The sequence below is a fragment of the Triturus cristatus genome, chromosome 4_1, assembly GCF_964204655.1.
Source record: "Triturus cristatus chromosome 4_1, aTriCri1.1, whole genome shotgun sequence".
NCBI classification, from domain to species: domain Eukaryota; kingdom Metazoa; phylum Chordata; class Amphibia; order Caudata; family Salamandridae; genus Triturus; species Triturus cristatus.
The window spans coordinates 924970646-924990924 of record NC_140585.1 but is presented as its reverse complement, the minus strand read 5'-3'; positions in this window follow the sequence as shown (position 1 = coordinate 924990924).

The following is a 20279-nucleotide window of genomic DNA, read 5'->3' as shown; positions in this document are numbered from 1 at the left end:
CCTTCCTCACGGAGACCTGGATAAACGCCTCTTCAGCTCCCGACATCGCCATCGCTATCCCAGAGGGCTACAAGATCGTCCGGAGGGACCGAAACGCCAACCAGATGGGAGGAGGCATCGCCATCATCCACAGGAACACCATCCGTCTCACGACCAGCACCGACAACACCCTGACCAGCGCCGAACACCTGCATTTCCAGATCCACACCAACCCGAACACCACCCTCAGAGGCACCCTGATCTACCGACCCCCTGGACCACGCACACAATTCAGCGAGGACATCGCCGACTTCGTCAGCCCGCATGCCCTCCCCTCCGCTGACTACATCCTCCTGGGAGACCTCAACTTCCATCTGGAGAACAACAACGACCGCAACACCAGCACCCTGCTCGACAACCTCGCCAACCTTGGACTCAAGCAACTGGTGTCCACCCACACCCACCTCGCCGGACACACACTCGACGCAGTCTTCTCTTCCAGCACAGACATCGACTTCAGCCACGCCACAGAGCTTCAATGGACGGACCACAGCTGCGTCCACTTCACCTTCAAGAGAACGACGACCCACCAACACCAGCAACAGGCCGCCCGCAGAAGCTGGAACAAGATCACAGCAGACCAGCTCGCCACCTCCCTGAGCCAGCACCCTCCTGCCAGCTCAGCGAACCCCAGCCAGGCCGCCGACAACCTCACGAAGTGGATCAGCAACTGCGCGGACGAACTCGCCCCACTGAGGACCCCGCCTAGCAGACCCGGCAGCAAGAAGGCCCCATGGTTCACCGACGAACTCAAGAGCTCCAAGAAGAACTGCCGAGCCCTCGAGAAAGTCTGGAGAAGGGAACCGACACCGGACAACAGGACCTCCTTCAAACTTGCCACCCGGAAACACCACCAGCTGATCCGCGCCGCCAAGAAAACAGCATTCAAGGACCGGTTGGACAACAACGCACACAACTGCAAGGAACTCTTCAACATCATGAAAGAGCTTTCCAACCCCAGCGCAGGAAACAACGACATCACCCCATCGCAAGACCTCTGCAACTCCCTCGCTTCATACTTCCACAACAAGATCGCGGACATACACAACAGCTTCAACAACCAACCAACGCACACCATGACCGAACAACCACCCCCCACCACCACCCTCCACGCCTGGACCCCGATCAGCACCGAAGACACCATCCGCACGATGAACTCCATCCACTCCGGATCACCGACCGACCCCTGCCCTCACCACGTCTTCAACAAGGCCGACGCTGTCATCGCACCCCACTTGCGAGACATCATCAACACATCCTTCGACACCACCATCTTCCCTGAGAGCTGGAAACACGCCGAACTCAGCGCTCTACTCAAGAAACCAACAGCGGACCCCACCGACCTCAAGAACTACCGCCCCATCTCGCTCCTCCCGTTTCCAGCCAAAGTCATCGAGAAGACCGTCAACAAGCAGATGGCCGCCTTCCTCGAGACGAACGGATCCCTCGACCCCTCACAGTCCGGCTTCCGAGCCAATCACAGCACCGAGACCGCCCTCATCGCCGCCACCGATGACATCCGAGCCCTGATGGACAATGGAGAAACAGCGGCCCTCATCCTCCTAGACCTCTCCGCGGCATTCGACACGGTCTGCCACCGCACCCTAGTACGGCGCCTCAGCAACATCGGAATCCAGGACAAGGCGCTGGAATGGATCATCTCCTTCCTCGACGGAAGAACACAGAGAGTCCCCCTACCACCGTACAAGTCAGAGGCCTCCGAAGTCATCTGCGGCGTCCCTCAAGGATCATCTCTGAGCCCCACCCTCTTCAACGTCTACATGAGCCCCCTCGCGGCCATCGTACGCAAACACAACCTCAGCATAATCTCCTACGCCGATGACACCCAGCTGATCCTCTCCCTGACCAACGACCCCGCCGCCGCCAGAGCCAACCTGCACGAAGGGATGAAAGAGGTAGCCGAGTGGATGACGACCAGCTGCCTGAAACTGAACTCGGACAAGACGGAGGTCCTCATCCTGGGCTCCTCACCCTCCGCCTGGGACGACTCCTGGTGGCCTCCCGCCCTGGGCACCGCACCCAAACCGACAGACCATGCACGCAACCTGGGCTTCATCCTGGACTCCTCCCTCTCCATGACCAGGCAAGTCAACAACGTCTCCTCGGCATGCTTCAACATCCTACGCATGCTACGGAAGATCTTCTGGTGGATCCCCACCGAGACCAGGAAGACCGTCACCCAGGCCCTCGTCACCAGCCGACTGGACTACGGCAACACCCTCTACGCCGGTACCACCGCCAAGCTCCAGAAGAGACTCCAGCGGATCCAGAACGCCTCAGCCAGACTCATCCTCGACATCCCACGAACCAGCCACATCTCCGGACATCTGAGAGACCTTCACTGGCTCCCCGTCAACAAAAGAATCACCTTCCGCCTCCTCACCCACGCACACAAAGCCCTACACGACCAAGGCCCGAGCTACCTCAACAGCCGAGTCAACTTCTACGCTCCCAAACGCCACCTCCGATCAGCCAACCACGCCCTCGCCGCCGTCCCCCGCATCCGAAGAGCGACTACAGGAGGAAGGTCCTTCTCCTACCTGGCCGCCAAGACCTGGAACTCCCTCCCGACCGACCTGCGCCTGACCCAAGACCACCTCTCCTTCAGGAAGAAGCTGAAGACCTGGCTGTTCGAGCAGTAGCGGCACCCCCCCCCCCCCCCAGCGCCTTGAGACCCTACGGGTATGTAGCGCGCTTTATAAGTGTCACTGATTGATTGATTGATTGATTGCATCCACATACTCATACAACAGCTTTGCATAAGCATTAAGCTTAAAGTCACTTCTAGACAGATCTATGTGAAATCTACGACTTTCTTCAAGTAACAAAGCTCTTTGAGCTCCTATAGTAACCTCTTTCTGGCTAGAGGTGGTAGGTGTAGGTGTCCCCTGTACCTCCCCCTCCTGCTCATGTGAAACGATATATGAGGCTACAACTATAGCAACTATGGCAACTATCACTACCCCTAAAAGTGTACCTATCACCAATTTAGCTCTAAGGTGAGTGTTTCCAGTATCTGCCATATTTGCAAAGTTCTCAAAATTTCAGTTCAACCACATATAAGAGTCTCTTTTCTCCTCCGGGTGTTGCTTATCAAACCAGTTCAATCAACTCCTCAAAGCTGGAAATCCCCTAGCAATTTTCAGTTCCTTATTTACACAGTCCATAAAAAAACTTCCTTAGCCCTTTTTGTTGTCTCTAGCGGAAAGTCTCTAACTTTATTCTTCTTCCACTAGGGCCTAGGTTATCTTCTTCTTTTGGACCTTTATGTACAACAAAGGGTTTACCTTCAGTCCAGAACGATATTCGCTCCCAAAAGCTCCAAGACCCCTTGCAAAATTTCAAGACGAAGTATCACCAACTCCTGATGTGGTGGCACAATACCAAAAGTCGGAAAAACCAGCGTCTCCAAAATCAACTCACGAACTTTACTCAGAAGCGGTGGATTCGGAATATTGAGGGTCAGTATTCCTTCGATTTCCAATCCTGGAACTCGCAACAACACTTCTATTTTCAAGTTCGGAGAATTGCTGATCAACGTCAAGGATCTCAGCCTTCCTGTGCTCGGTATGCCTGGCATCAGTCAGAGCGTATGTCCACTCTGGTGATGCGTACCTTTGACACGGCACTCTTGCCCTCCTTGACCTTCTCAGATTGCCTCGAGCTTGCTCTTCGTCACTTTGCTCAGATTCAGACGTTTCAGAAACTGGGGCAAGGTCCCTTCCATGTGCCAATCTCAAGTTTAGCCGTCTCTGATTCACAGGCCAAACACTTTCTGCTTCTGTGACACCTCTGCTCTCCCTTTGACTACCCTGTGCACTACTTCCCTCTGCGGCAGAATTTGACTCTACTCCACCCACAGCAACACTTTCTCCGTCTGAGTCAAATTCGGGGCCTCGATTTGCACAACCTCTTTCAGCTCGATCTAGTGCACAACCAACTGCATCAGCAACCCTCACAGCTTGGCTTGCCCTCTCAGATGGCCCTGCCACCTCAGCTGGATTTTCATTCACGAGAGGGGCTGTATCTTCCAAGGGTGCTGGAACTCTGCGGGTATGGGAGGCATGCACCCAGTTCGGCAGTCCCCTACACTTCACTGTCGTGTTAGTGACCAGTATTACTTGGTACGGACCACGCCAAAGAACATCCAGGCAACTCCTCCTCACATGTTTACGCACAAGCACCCAATCCCCTGGGCACAAGTCGTGGCACAGGTCACTTGCGGCTGGAACGGCTGCTGCTTGCACCTGCTGAGACACAGAACGGACTACGTCAGCCAGGCCCTTTCAGTAGTCGAGAATCAAGTCATCAGTGATGTTAATCAAAGCAGTAGCAGGTATCGCTGGTAATCGCATCGCTCTCCCCATGAGTATCTCAAGAGGTGACAACCCAGTCCTCCTATCAGGAACACTACGGAGGCTCATGAGAACTAAGTGTAGTGCGTCGGGCCATTTCAAGGATGTCGAAGAACACACTTTTGCCATCCGTGCTTTCAAAGTCCCATTAATCTGTTCCACAATCCCAGAAGCCTGTGGTCGGTAACGGCAATGCAGTCTCTGATCCACATTCAAGGCAGCACAGAGCAATTTCATGATTTCACTATGGAAATGTGTCCCTCTATCTGACTCCAAAGAGGTCGGGAAACCGAACCTCGGGATAAGCTCTCTCAGTAACAGCTTAGCTACAGTGAGTGTGTCACATCTGCGTGTTGGGTAAGCCTCCACCCATCTTGAAAAGACACATACCACAACTAGGATAGCACTTTGGCATCTCGATAAAATCCAACTGCATCCTATTGAAGGGCCCTCCTGACCTCCCGATGTGGCTTAAAGTCACCGCAGTTCTCTTTCCTGCATTCATCTGCTGACATGTAACACACCTCTGACACACAGCTTCAGCTACTGCAGGAAACTTCGGATTGTACCATGTCTGTCGAAACACTCGCATCATCGCATCTCTACCAAGATATACTGCACCATGTATCAATCTTGCCATTGGGCTCAACAGACATTCTGGCAATACAGCTCGTCCATCGCTTGAAACCCACACGTCCACATCTCCCTTTTCACATCCTGCTCGTATCCAGCCATCTCGTTCCTGATCAGTAACCTCATCCTGCAGTCGCTTTAGCTCCTCCCATGTATCAGCCATGGCCAACATCATGCTGAGATCGGTTCTTTCTTGGTTTTCTCCAGTATACCCTCCAGTAAATATGCATCCTTGTTCTGCACAAAACCGGGCAACTTCATCCGCGTAGCTGTTTCCCAACAACATGAAATCAGTCCCCTTGCTGTGCGCAGAACATTTGACAACTGCAATTTCTTTGGGCCATTGCAATGCTTCCAACAACTGTCTCACATATTCCCCGTTTCTGATGGGTGAACCAGAAGATGTCATGAACCCTCTCTGTGACCATAATTGTCCGAAGTCATGAACAACACCAAACCCGTACTGACTATCGGTATAAATCGTTATCCGAATCTGGTCAGCAGCCAAACAGGCACGGGTCAAGGCGATGAATTCAGCCACCTGTGCAGAGTGTACTCCCTCTAAACAAGCAGCTTCAACCACCCCTGTGATGGTACATACAGCAAACGCTGCTCTCAATCGACCAGCACTGTCTCTTAGACATGAACTGTCCACAAAGAAGATTTCATCAGGGTCAAGGACCGGTTCGTCAACAATGTCTGGTCTCGGTTTGGTGCACAGTTCAGTCACATCGAGACAATCATGATCCTCACACTCTTCATCATCTACACTTGGAATAGGCATCAATGTCGCAGGATTTAAAACAGAACACCTCTTCAATGTTACATTCTCTGTAGCAAGTATAACTTGCTCATAACGTGTCAACCTGTTGTTCGTGAGGTGCTGTGTTTTAGTCCTCGTCATTAACAGTTCAACAAAGTGTGGCACTTAAACTGTAAGTGGATGCCCCATTACAATACTCTCACATTGTTCAATACTGACACCTGTTGCAGCAACGGATTTGAGACATCCGGGCAACGCAGAAGCTACTGGATCTAAAGTAGCTGAAAAGAAGGCAACTGGTCTACGAACACCTCCATGACTCTGAGTCAAAACTGCCAATGCGCAACCTTCTTTCTCGCAACAGAACAATGTGAATGCCTTGTTGTAATCTGGCATTCCCAAAGCTGGAGCGCAACACAGGGCTTCTCTCAGCCTCAAAAATGATCTCAAGCAATCTTCATCCCATGGTACCGGATCACTCACATCCTTGTGCGTCAGCCATTGCAAGGGCTTCGCTTCAAAGGAGAAATTGGGAATCCATTGGCGACAATAACCAACCATCCCCAAAAACATTCTGACTTCTCTCTGAGTGGTGGGCACAGGCATGTTCATAATTGCCTCAATGCGATCTGGTGACACCTTTCTCTTGCCCTTCTCAATTCTGTGACCCAAATACTGCACTTCACTCAAGTAGTACTGCAACTTGCTCGGAGACACCTTGTGTCCATTCTCTGCCAAATGATTCAGTAAGGCAATGGTATCGATCCTGCAAGCATCTTCAGTCTCTGAAGCAATGAGCAGATCGTCAATGTATTGCACCAGAACGGAGTTCTGCGGCAACACAAGACTTTCAAGATTCTTCTTCAAGATCTGATTAAAGATTGATGGACTCTCTGTGTACCCCTGTGGGATACGACACCACGTTAACACACAATTCTCCAGCCAGAAAGCAAAAAGAAATTGGCTCTCCTCATGTAGAGGAATCGAAAAGAATGCTTGGCACAAGTCAATCACTGTAAACCATTCAGCTTCACATGGGATCTGAAACAAGATCACAGACGGATTCGGTACCACTGGACAACACGGAACCACCATCAATGTCCGCTTCCACAAATGGTCCCCTCTAGTCTACCTCTAAGACTGCTCCAAGCGTGCAGTCCTCCTCACCTCTCAGGCACCGTCATGCCAACGGATCTGGGCCGAACTCCTCACTCCCTTCAAACATGGGCATCTGCATGTAAGTTTGTACTCCTTGTTGCATGTTCTGAACCCTAGGTGGTTGAGGAACCTGCACTTGCGGAACACTAGGCCCCCCTTTGACCATCTTGGGTCGAGTCACTGTGGGAACCATTTCAGACACAGGTACCTGAACTATCTCTCCTTCTTGTTGTATCTGATTCATCGGGTTCAAAGGACACTCACGTTTCCAGTGTCCAATCTGGTGACAAAGATGACACGCAGTGGTCTTTTTCAATGTCACCACATCCATCCCTGTCTTAGGATAAATTGACTTTGGTCTTCCCTGACCCTGGGCATCCTGGTTTCCTCCTTGGCTATTTCCCTGTTTTCTTCCTAACGTCCCTCCACTAGACTGTCCCTGAGCTGTTTGCATCTGAACAAGCATCAATTTGTCTTTCAACTTCCTGTGCTTTGATTCTATCTCATCACTACAGTATCTAGCATACCGTAAAATCTCATCCACAGGCTTGTCCTGCCAACAAATCAAATGCTGCTGTATCATGAGACTAACCTCTGGCCTCAATCCCAGTACAAACTTCAAAACAAACTGTCCCATGTCCTTTGTATCTAATACATCTAGTCCACTGTACTGTTTAAAAGTCTGCAAAAGTCTCTCATAAAACTCATGCACTGTCTCTTTTGGCTCTTGCACTGTTCGATCTATCTTCACCCAATCAATATCCTGAGGAGAAATTTTCGATTTTAACCATGTAATCACCTGTTCAAACTTTTTCATCACTATGGGCGACGGACCATTCGAGATTGGGTCCCTGTCAGGCTCTGAGGTTGGCCACTCAACAGCAATTTTACATGCTGACCATAAATCACTTGGAACCACAATGTCAAACAATGTATTCAAATCGACCCACAACACCTTCGAGATTTTGACAAACCGATCAACTTGCTTGCATCATTCCACGGGCTTCTCCCTTAACCGGGGAAAATCGTTCGTAAATGCAGCCAAGTCACCCCTACTCCAAGGTACATGCACATATCCTCCATTCTGTACCTCTCGTAAAGGGAAATTCCCTACCTCCGTCATCCCTCCACCTGGAGGTGGCGTCTCTCCTATCGTTCTCCTAGAACTTTTCTTCTTAGACCATCTTTCTTCCCACTTATCAAGCATAATCCATGCACGCATTGCTATGATCAAATCCTTGATGTGGGTCCTCAATCCCATGACCCTTTTCTCTTCCAGTTCCTGATCACTGTACTGCAATCCATGACTTCCCTGCAATGATTTCGTTTTGGACAAATCCACATCATACTTTTTGGCCAATTCTGACAACTTCTAATGTGCAGTTCGTGCCTTGCAAGTCACATCCTTCGCTACAAAGAGTAACTCATCTTGTTCATACATGTATGTCCTCTCAAGAGGCAAGTTTCCGCTTATTATCTCATCTACTTCTGCTGTCAACCTTACAACATCTAACATTCTTCCTTTCAAAGCTCCCTTCAGAACTTCTCGACATGCTGCTCCATCTCGTTAATCATAATCACATTCCCGTTCCTGAGACCTGCTCTCTTCAGACATACTCATAGGAACAGAACGATTCACTATTGTGTCTCGTTCACTTTCTGCCGTCCTCTCACTCTGATTCTGATTTCTCACTGGCGGTGCCCACATCCACAAATCTGATCTTGACTCGGCCAAAGACCTCGGCCTCACTGGTCTCACCTCTGCCTGTCCCCTAGAGGAGTCTGCTGTAGCTGGCAATGGCGTACTCCATTCTATAGGCTTTGGAGTGTGCTCCATTCCGCTCACTGATCCATTTCCCTCGACCACACTCCTCGCTCCTACAGCTGACTTTACTGAATCCCCAACCTTCTCTTGGTCTGGGTCGTAAATAGAAACAATAGGTCCAATGGCGACCGGTACCTTTAGAGCATCCGGTAACCTCACACCACTCCCAACCTCTGTGCTAGCTATAGGCTGATTTCTAGTACTCTCAACTCCTTTCAAGATCTTCCCTTAATCTCTCACTTCTGACTGAGTCGGTACTCCACTAGTCCCTTCTGACTGACCCGACCTTCCTTCGCAGGGATCGGGATTGTATGGAGGTGGTCTCTCAGACAACAACCTCTCTAGCAAGCTGTCATCTGTATCACTGTCATCATCATCAGCACTCTTTACCTTTGAGCCATCAGTCTTTACCAATAACGGATACAACCTGTCTCCCTCTATTGTTTGTACTCGCCATCTTTTCTCTTCTGCGTCCCATCTCGCATCCTGGAATGCCTTAATCGACTTTTTCACCCTTTCCGGATTTCGATCTCTTTTCCTGTCTCTAATCCATGCATGCAACGCCTCGAACTGTGTTGGTCTCGGCAAAGGTCGTAAAGCCGCCATTACAGATTTCAACTGATACAACACTTCCAACCTAAATGAGCCATATCGTGGGAAAGCTAATTCTCCTTCACTCTGGGTCATCTTATGCCAATTTTCAAGCCAAATTATGGTATGCAACCCCACATTCTCTTCTCCCCCTCGAGTAACCACATGTTTGTCACCTCTACATAATTCTCGGAAAACTTTAAAACATTTCATAGTGAACAGATTTCGATCGCACACAATGTTTTCGTCTACTTCCTGATGTCAAACCCACCAATAGCAGCGCGACTCACACCAACCAACCTATCGCAGCGCGACACCTTCTGACTTCACCCGTCCTCCGCTCGCAGCAGTTCTCCTCCTTCACAACTCACGTCTCACCCTTGCATACGTCCCATTCATACGCTGAAATAACCGTTTGTCCCAAACTAGTTACTTCTCTGACTGTCCGTCCACAGTCTCTCGAAATTGTCGACCTCGGCTGGCAACTGTCTGTCCACGACCGACCAGACAATCACCTCTGATAGGTTACAAATACTCAAATTCCACGTACAACAACCCACGACCAGCGTTGGTTCCTCACACACTCACACATTTGCTCCCCCTATCTCGGTCCAGGTGATCGATGACGTCTCACGATCCCCTTTCGGTGGTCAACAAAATCTACCTCGGGTGTCTTCTACACCACAATCGCTTAAGCTACTCGTTGAGCCTAAGACTTTCCCGGGCTACGCGCGCTCACAGCCTGATCTCACAATCACTTAACACTCACTCCAACTCCGCAAGACATCACACAACAACTTAACACCACAATCTACAAACATCTCACCCTATTCATACTCACTCCTCCACGAACTGCTGCTTTCCGCCGCACTTCTACTCTCCGTCAATCTCCATCAGCCGCCGTTGTCCGCTGCTCGTCATCCAATGAATCACCATCACTTGACTTCTATGGGCCTCAAGGATCTCTTATCCTAATCTAGATCTCCCCTCGCTATCGGAGATAACCATCCTACTCTGCTACCAACTGATAGGGCCGGATTCTTGCCTACCTGGTTATCTCCAAGAATCCTCACAGGTAGCCAGGATCTTTTTATCTGCCAAATAGCGTAGAGGGGATGAATACAATTATCAAAATATATTTACCAAAATCAGATTTCATTTGGAAAGGGCCACTGACTCCGAATCTAAAATTTGTAAGATTTTATTACAACCAAAAACAACTGAACATACAAAGACCTCAGTACAAGTTGTAGAAGATAAATGGGCACTAACACGGAATCAAGTCTACGCAGGATTCTCATTCGACTCAAAACAAAAAGAATTACTGATTCCAAAATCATCAAGAAAACAATAGTTAAACCAATATCTATTTTAGTAATCATTAGTCAAAGGAAAAACATTTCTATCCCTACACTGTCTCTAAGGTGACATCCCTACTTAACATTCCCATCCCAGGCAAGAGAATCAAGAAAAAGGTGTCAGAAGTGAAGACTTCCTAAGAAGTACATTCACTTAATCAGAGCTCGATCTAAGATGCTCCTTCTAGCTCCCTATCTCAAACTCATCTGCTCAACCCACAGGGCACTTTCCCTAATACAAAACCACAAAATCATAGAACACGCCCTTCGGCACACCTCTTCAGCCAGGTCTTCTCTCGGTAGTTTTCCACAAATTTGTCTGGCGTCCAACGACGGTTAGCTTGACCTTGGGTCCCAGGCACCTTCTCCACTGAAAGTATCATCTCCACATTCCAATGCACTCCCCTGTTGGCTTCTCACAGCATCCTAACTCCTAAAACAAAGACCTAGTCTCTCTAACGAGCTAAATGTCCTTGCACCTGCAATAGTACCATGGGAACGAGAAACCATTTCGTGTCTTTAAGATTTTACATTTCCCTGCAACCCAAAGCCTTTTCCAAGGGAATCATTTTCGGCCTACAACATTAGCTAGCATAAGAAAATGAACAGGCCTTTCTCTTTTAAACATATATGCGATCAGGGCTTTACACTGCTAAACACATTACTAAATCACACTCTAAGCATTAGTTCATTATTCTCATGTACATAAATAAGCAACCTGCACGTTTAACTAACATAGCACACGTTTAACCTGACACATTGCATTTCATAAACTAATCATTATGCATTTACTAAGTACATTCACGATAATCTGCAACATCACCCTTCACAAAAAGCATTATTACATTTCTAATCACCTCTATGTTGAACGATTATAGCAATACATTTCTATGGCACTTTTTTGCCTACAATGATTAATATGCGGGTGCTGACTAACGGTGAATGTGATGCACCCTTACAAATTTCAAAATAACATGACGCTGTATCACTCCTATGTGGGAAGTTTGGGGGTGATTCATCAAGGGGGGGCCGAGAATAAAGGGGGGTCCTAAAACGTGTTTTCTCCATGCAATTTCCATAGGAAACTTTAGACAAGGCTACAGGTCGAACGGGTAAACGGAATTACCCCAAATTTGGCAGGGAGAAGGGTCTTGGTCTAGAAAGCACACTTTTGTTTATTTGGTGTAAATCCATTCAGTAGTTTTTGAGAAATATTGAAATTTACAGATATCGATATTTGGGAATTCTGCCATCTGATTGGCTGAGGCGTTACGAGCACGAGCTTGCTGCTTATTGGCTGCGAGCGCTGCAAGCGGTTGCAACTAGGAAGTGTTGGCTGCCATTTTGTGATTCTGTCGAAGCGAGTAAGGGGAAAAAGGGGCAAAAAAAGTGGGAAAGAGGAGGGGAGGAGCACTGTAACCTCTGTGGGGTGTTTAGGGTGTGCTATAGATGGGGTGTGAAGCGAAGTATTCATCCCTAGCGGTGTGAAAGTGCTGGACTATGGAAATTAAGTGAGGAATTGCCTAGAGTCTGATGCTGCTAAGGTGAGCTGGTGCGGGAGTCGGGGATGAAAGCGTGAGCCCAAATTGTGTGTCTTATGCTGTGAAGTCATGTGCTGTGGTCACTGCACTACACCTGTGGAAGTAGTGTCAGCATGTGTTTATACCTACTAGGACGAACTACTGACCCGTACTGGTCTGAAAGTGCTGGGGTATGGAAAATATGTGAGGTATTGTGTACAGTCTCATGGTGCTAGGCTGAGCTGCTGCCGGACTCGGGGATGAAAGCGTGAGTCCAAACAGTGTGTCATATGCTGTGAAGTTATGTGCTCTGGTCGCTGTGCCACATCTGTCCAAGTAGTGTCAGTATGTAGTTATACCTACTCGGAGGAACTTTTGTTTCCAACATTGTAACTTGTGTATGGTGCTTAGGGGGTGTTATACAGGGAGTGCGAAGGTAAATGCGTGTGTATCAAATCAATTTGGTATAAGTGCAAACTACTCACTTCTACGGGTCTGATGGCGCTGGGGGCGTATGTTGACCTGCTGACGGACTCGGGGTAAAGCCGGTGAACTACTGATCCCTACTGGTCTGAAAGTGGTGGGTACGGATATTAAGTGACGTATTGCCTAGAGTATCATGCTGCTAAATTGAGCTGCTGCTGGACTCGGGTATGAAATCGTGAGCCTGTGTTTGCTATGCTGTGAAGTCATGTGCTCTGGGCGCTGTGCCACACTTGTCCAACTTGTATATGGTGCTTAGGTGGTGTTGTACAGAGAGTGCGAAGGTAAATCAATACAGTATTAGTAAAGCGCAAACTAGAGGTGGTGATCAAAGCGAGAGTTCTGTGCTGCAAAGTCAGATGGTCTGGCTGCTGCGTCACAGCTGTGTGGATAATACATTTTGGCGAGGGTCCGGGAGTTGCCGTTACCTGGCCCTAAAATAGCGGGCCTAAGTTGTCAGTTATAGGGTGGCTCTAAAAAGAGCCCTTGTGTTGATTAGTTGGAGCTATATATAAGTGCAGATGCACAGCTTTAAGTTATTCAGGAAAACTCGATTTCCGTGATCTGTGAAGTGTACTCCATCACTTCAGTAGATTTCAGCCATATCAAAACGTATGTTGTTGTTGTAGATGGACCCCATTTTGTGGTCTCTGAGGTATGCAGACAAAGCTTTGTTGAGTTTCTTCCTAGATTTTTCAATCTGAGGACAACATTGTTTTGACCATTTCCACTTCGGTCTTTGGCATATATTGGAATATACAAAGACAGTTTGTCCAAAGGTGTCCTTCATAAGCATTTCCAAACCTACCCCAGTCAATGTGCCTAGGTCATTTTCACCACAGTGCACAATCTTGAGGTCAGGGTGTTGGAGATGCAAACAGGTTTTAACCAAAGGCAACAATTGGTGCCACTTCAATCCTCTCTGTGCAAACCATTTAATGTCCACATTTTTTAAACCTAGGTCTAAGTCAATACGCCTCTGTTCTGCATACCTCTTGCACCAGAAAATATAGCTATGTCCTACGATCCACATTAGCATTTTGAAGGTATGGCTGGAAGGTATGGAAAGATGTCTGTAGCTCATGCAGTTCCTTGGTAGAATAAGAGATATGTTTAAAGATGGGGAACTACTTTTTATTGCCATACAAAGCGATACGTGATTGGGAGACGAAAAACATTCTTTTTTAAAAGTAGGGTGCACATTCGTTTTGTGGAAAAGCATCTTTGTGATTGGTTAAGAAAAAACAGTTTCACCGTAGAGTACATATCATCGGATAAAAGTTGTCAACTCAACCACACCTGTTACTTGCCTTTGGAAGGCACTGTTCAAACTTAAAACAATTGTGAACTTTTAACCTGCACGTGCCGTTAAATGTTCGAAAAAATTTTGCAAAAAATATGGTTACGTTTAAAAAGATTGATGAACTTTTAACCTGCACGTGTTGTAGAATGTTCTAGAAAGTGTGTTGATAGAATACGTTGCACTTGTGACTTCTATGTGTTGGATATTTAAAAAAAACTGTTTATATGGAAAATTAAAAAGAAACCAAGAGAGAGAAGTTTTGAAACCTAAAAGAATCAAGGAACTTTTCTAATTTGTTCTTTTCATGTATTTATGTGTGGAGCAACAAAATAATAGACAGAACAGCACCAGGAAGAGGAAGAAGCAGGGAGTGGGGGGACGGGGGGAGATGGGCAGAATGGCAGACATGCACAATTGAGTATAGCACAAGTATAGACAAACAATGGCCAAAATGAAACACACCAACAAGGAGCACAAGTCACACAACTCGCCAACATCACACCAGTGAACGAGCATAGAAGTGAAAACCACACTGCATTCATAGAGGATGTGTACAAAGGCGGGTCGTTGGTGTTGTGGGATGTCTGCGACCGTGGTCATCATGGAAGAGAGGCCCAGCACGTGGCACATAGGCGAGTTCACTGTCTGTTACATTGCAAACAGCTGCTCCTCCATCCCATGAGCTGCCACACTTTTGTACAGTGTGGTGTTGTATCTCGTGCACTCGTATGGCACAACATTGTTGTAAGGCCTATTTGCGCATGTGCTGCTGCATTCCAACTACACCATCACAGTGCCGTTTGGAGGTGGTGCATGCCACTTTACAACATCGACTGCTGCGGCCCTTGTGGCAGGCCACACCAGAACACAGAGACACACTTACCGCACTTCCTGTACACGGAGATGTCTGAGACACCCCGTTCCCGTTGTCGGATAGGCACACCCCTACGCTGACCTGTGTACTCCGGACCAGCACACGCCGGTTGTGCATGCAGGAGGATGCATGCGTAGCTACATGTCCAGGCTCACTGCCAATGCTGAGGTGATAGCACACTGTGATGTTGCAGGGCTGGTGCCTATCATGCTAACACAATGACCAGAGGGACACACTTGCTCAGATGCGGGTTTGGGGGCGTTGGCGGTCACGGAGTTGTTCCGAAGAGTCTTGTGGCACTCATGGGTTTCCCTGTATCATGCTCATTTATTCTATGACACCTGTGGGTGTTCTGGTGTGGCTCTTGGCTGTGTTCTCTTTCATGGTGTAGGTAGTCGTCCTGATTAACACCATCAGAAAGCAGGTGTAAAATCCCTGGTGCTAACGTGGCTTATCGCCGGAATTTGTTTCGCATTGCAGTTGGTGTGAAAGTTGTGATGTGATTTTTTGCATGTGCAGGGCAATATACGAACTGGGCAGTGTATCTCGTCAAGATCCAGCACCTGATGCCCGATTCCCAATTAATATAAATACAATGAGGTTTCGTGATTTTGTGTGTACACTGTGAGTGCAGCCACTACGTCAGTGCAATTCAATATAGGATTTTAGTGTTTAGAATAAGTCGCAAATGTGCACCTCGTGTCTTTTTGCACGGGAACGACTAGTCTGCATTTCATTATCAGCACTTTAATGGAAGTAAAGTTGATATAAATCTAACACTATTCAGAAGTTGGTGGAAACTGCAGACATCACCAGTATTTTCGCGATAAGTCCTACAAAATTTAAGACCATGGTGGACTTCATCAAATAACAGTAATAAGAACAAGAAAGAGTTACACAGCAGTTAAGAAGACAACCAGAAACGTTATTAATTTTGTTTTTCAAACTTTATTTTATGAACGATAAAGTCATAAACAAAATTTATTAAAAAAAATACAAAATAACAAGGTGGAACACTGCTGTGGGGACCATGGATGCGGACGACAGAGCCTGGAAAATAAAGCACAAAATAAGGACGTGTGTAATGCGCATATCAAAGGAGAGAGACATAGAGAGAAAGAGAAGGAAAAAAAAAACAGAGAGAAAAAGAGAGGGAAGGAAGGAAAGAAAGGGAGTGGGAAAGGGAGAATTTAGAGAGAGTTAGAGAGATAGAAGGAAAAGAAGGAAGAGAGAGAGAGAGAGAGAGAGAGACACTGCCGCCCCTGCGTATCCACGAGCAAATAATTACCGGAGTGTGCAACACTGGGCACTCCACGTCTCCGTCTAAACTCCGCGCATCCCAGATATGTCGCTGAGTCCTGAGTCCTGAATGGCGGAGACAACATCAGGTGCTTGGCGGATCACACAGATGTCGCTGAGTCATGAATGGTGGAGACCACTTCATCTTCTTCACGGCCCGGCAGATCTCACACGTCGCTGAGTCCTGAGTCATCAATGGCGGAGACCACACCAGCTTTTGGGGCCGCTAAGCCTGTGGAAGTTAAGTTCGTGCCACGTGGTGGTAGGCCCCTGATGGCCATATGAGCTTCAGGTGGCACTAAACCTGTGCATCTGAAGTCCGCGCCAAGGGGGTGGTAGGCCCCTGAGGTTTATACAGATTAGGGTGCGAGTAACCTTCTGCGGAAATTTTGAAAGACTCTTTATAGTTGAGACACGTGGAGCTTCCGGCATCTAGTCAGCACCGGCAATAAAGGATGTGACGTTGTCGATCTATTATATTTGCGTGGTCACATGGCCTGTGGCGCATGTGCCGGACGGGTGTGGTGTGTGTGCAAACCTGCCCTGAGGGAGTGGGCGGGAGATGTGGAGAACTAGACCACTGACCTGCACACCAACAGTGAGTACGCCTGCGACAGGTAGCTATATGGGGCCATAGTCGGAACGTAATCTGAGTGGCGTGGCGCACTACGGAACAGGTCAGGGATAGCTACAATAGCGTGGGCAGCGAGTTGTCCCTCTGTGAGCCTGGGTGCAAACTGTTCATAACTCACACTACATAAGTATTGAAAAATCATTTTGTGATTCAGTCCGTCAGCTGGCATTTGTCCGAGGTATTTGTGAAAACATATTGGAGTTCTTTCTGTGATAGATACCCCTTTGACGCTGCCTCTCCCCACATCAGCAGGTAACGCACCCTCTTCCCACATTACCATCATACCCCCAACAACCTTCTTGGGCCCGGAAGTGTCCCTGTGCGGTTGGACAAAGAAGAGTATTAGACATGTATAGATTTACATATAAAAAAAATATTTTAAGAAATGAACAACAAATAAGACTGAAGGGAGTCTGGTGCTGTGGTCCCTGGCACGAAGTTGGGGTGACTGCTATTCAGGATTCAGGACACATTTACACATGTGGGATTGGTTTGTGTTAAAGAGGGTTAGTGGCACGATGTGCTGTTGGCCTTGCATATGGAAATATGCCTCACTGATCAGAGGGAGTCTGGTGCTGCGGTCCCTGCCACGGACTTGGGGTGACTGCCATTCAGGACTCAGGACACAGTTACACACATGGGATCGGCTTGTGTTCAAGAGGGTTAGTGGGACTAGGTGTAGCCGGCCTTGCATATCGAAATATGCCTCACAAATCGAAGGGAGTATGTTGTGTGGTTGCTGCCTCGGACTTGGGCTCACTGCCATTCAGGACTCAGGACACAGTTACACATGTGGGATCGGCTTCTGTTAAAGAGGGTTAGTGGCACCAGAAGTATTGAGAGTGTATGAGCCTGTTATGATGCTTGGTGTGGACGGGCCGCACTGGAAGCAATGAGTCTTGGCTATAGGACGGCGTCATGTGGAATCATGACTCCATCTGAATTGTGAGGTCTGCTGATTGTAGTGTAGGCCAGAGGTAGTGGTGAGCAAGGGCCCACAGCCACGTGCATACGTTGGTGGAGTCACCGGCCTGCGCAGGGCAGGTTCAGTGGCACCACTTGTCGCCAGTCTTCAATATGAAAATACTCCTCACTAATCGAAGGGAGTGTGGTGGTGTGGTCGCTGTCATGAAGTTTTGGGTCACTGCATATGGAAATATGTCTAACTGATTAAAGAGAGTTTGCTGCTGTGGTGGCTGCCATGGACTTGTGGTCACTGCCGTTCAGGACTCAGGACACAGTTACACATGTGGGATCGGCTTGTGTTGGACAGTGTTAGTTGGCACCACGTGTCCAAAATTCAAATTGCGAGGTCTGCTGCTTGCAGTGTAGACTGCTGAGTGTTCGTTTGTACTTGAAAATTTATTTGGTGATTGCACTAAAGGTATAACTGATATAAAAAAATTTCAAGAAGAAAGGATACTAAAAGGATATTATGTAGATTTGAGGCCCGTAATACTTATTTGTCTAGTGACTCTAGTTAATGAATGAAGAAATAATTTGCATTGGAAGCCCTAGTGAGTGCAGTGTAGGCGTATGATGAAAAAATGAAATAAGTATAGAATACACTGACAAAGTGTTGTATTTTCTGAGTACAATCTTGTTGTTAGAAATTAGCATTTAAAAATGGAATTGGGAGCTGTACTGCCTGCAGTGTAGACTGCTATTCCATTTTAGTTTTCATTTGAAGATTAATTTGGTCATTGTAGTAAAGCTATAACTGATATAAAAAAAAGTTCTTGAAGCAAGGATACTAAAAGGATAATATGTAGGGTGTAGGACTGTGATACTTACTTGCCTACTGGAGTCTGTAGTTGCATATGGAAATACCCCTCACTGATGAAAGGGAGTGTGGTCGTACGGAGTTTGGGTGACTGCTATTCAGGACTCAGGACACAGTTACACATGTGGGATCGGCTTGTGTTGAACAGAGTTATTGGCACCATGTGTCGCCACCGTTGTATATGGAAATATGTCTAACTGATCAAAGAGAGTATGCTGCTGTGGTTGCTGCCACGGACTTGGGGTCACTGCCATTCAGGACACATTTACACATGTGGGATCGGCTTGTGTTAAAGAGGGTTAGTGGGACTACGTGTCGCTGGCCTTCCATATCGAAATATGCCTCAGTGATCGAAGGGAGTGTGATGCTGTGGTCGCTGCCAGGGACTTGGGGTGACTGCCATTCAGGACTCAGGACACAGTTACACATGTGGGATCGACTTGTGTTGAACAGGGTTAGTGGTAGTACATCTACATTCCTAGTTTGAATGTTATAATGAGTACATCGGCAATAAATATAAACATAATTGGGATTTTCACTAGAAACTACTTTAAGCTATGTTATTTCTTTTTCAAACTTCACAACGGTATTATCTTCCATTTGTTGATCAACACCTAGACATATCCAACTGTTATTTTCTGTACAGTTCTCTTGACTAGCAAAGAAACGTAAGTCTACATCATCACAATTTTTTTTATAACATTTATATTTAAACTCGATTTCGTGCTGCAGGAAAACCTAGACTTATCCAGATGGTTCCTGTTGACTTTGAATATAAACTTGCAGTTGTCTATCGATCCCAACATTAGTAGGATCCAATTTCTCGATGTGAAAGTATCTTCAAACTAAATCTGTACATTTTTTTTCGTAAGTGTCTTATCCTGTGAAATTTCTTCCCACATTTCATTCAATTCTGCCTTCTCAGAGTTGGTAGTATATGACGTGACATAGTGAGAACCAGCAATTGAGTTATGTGCATCATATTGTATGTTCATATTTGCATTTCACATCTTCAAAATCTCCGTATTGTAATCATTATTGTACTTCAATGCTTCTGTTCTTTTTAAATTATAAGTATTTTTGGGTGATTTTCGAGTGATGGTTTGTCTCATTGTTGACATAAAACTGTTCACTCTTCCTTTGGAAATTACTGGACGTGGAAAGGGATATTGACAGTTTGTGTAAAAGTTATCTTTTGCGTTATGTTTTCGTCTGCAATACTTTCCACATTGATGACTTCAATATGCAAATACGCCACACTAATCGAAGGGAGTCTGGTGCTGTGGTCGCTGGCAAGTTGGGGTCACTGCCATTCAGGACTCAGGACACAGTTCCACATGTGGGATCGGCTGGTGTTGAAGACGGTTAGTGGTACCATTTGTCGCCGGTCACCCACAGTGTAGGGCAGAGGTAGCGGTGAGGTAGGGTCCACAGCCACGTGCATATGTTGGTGACCCAAACAAACCTTGCGTAGTACCGGTTCAGTGGCACCATGTGTCGCTGGTCTTCCATGTGGAAATACCCATCGAGATCGAAGGGAGTCTGGTGCTGTGGACGCTGCCATTGAGGACTCAGGACACAGTTACACATGTGGGATCGGCTTGTGTTGAAGATGGTTAGTGGTACCATTTATCACCGGT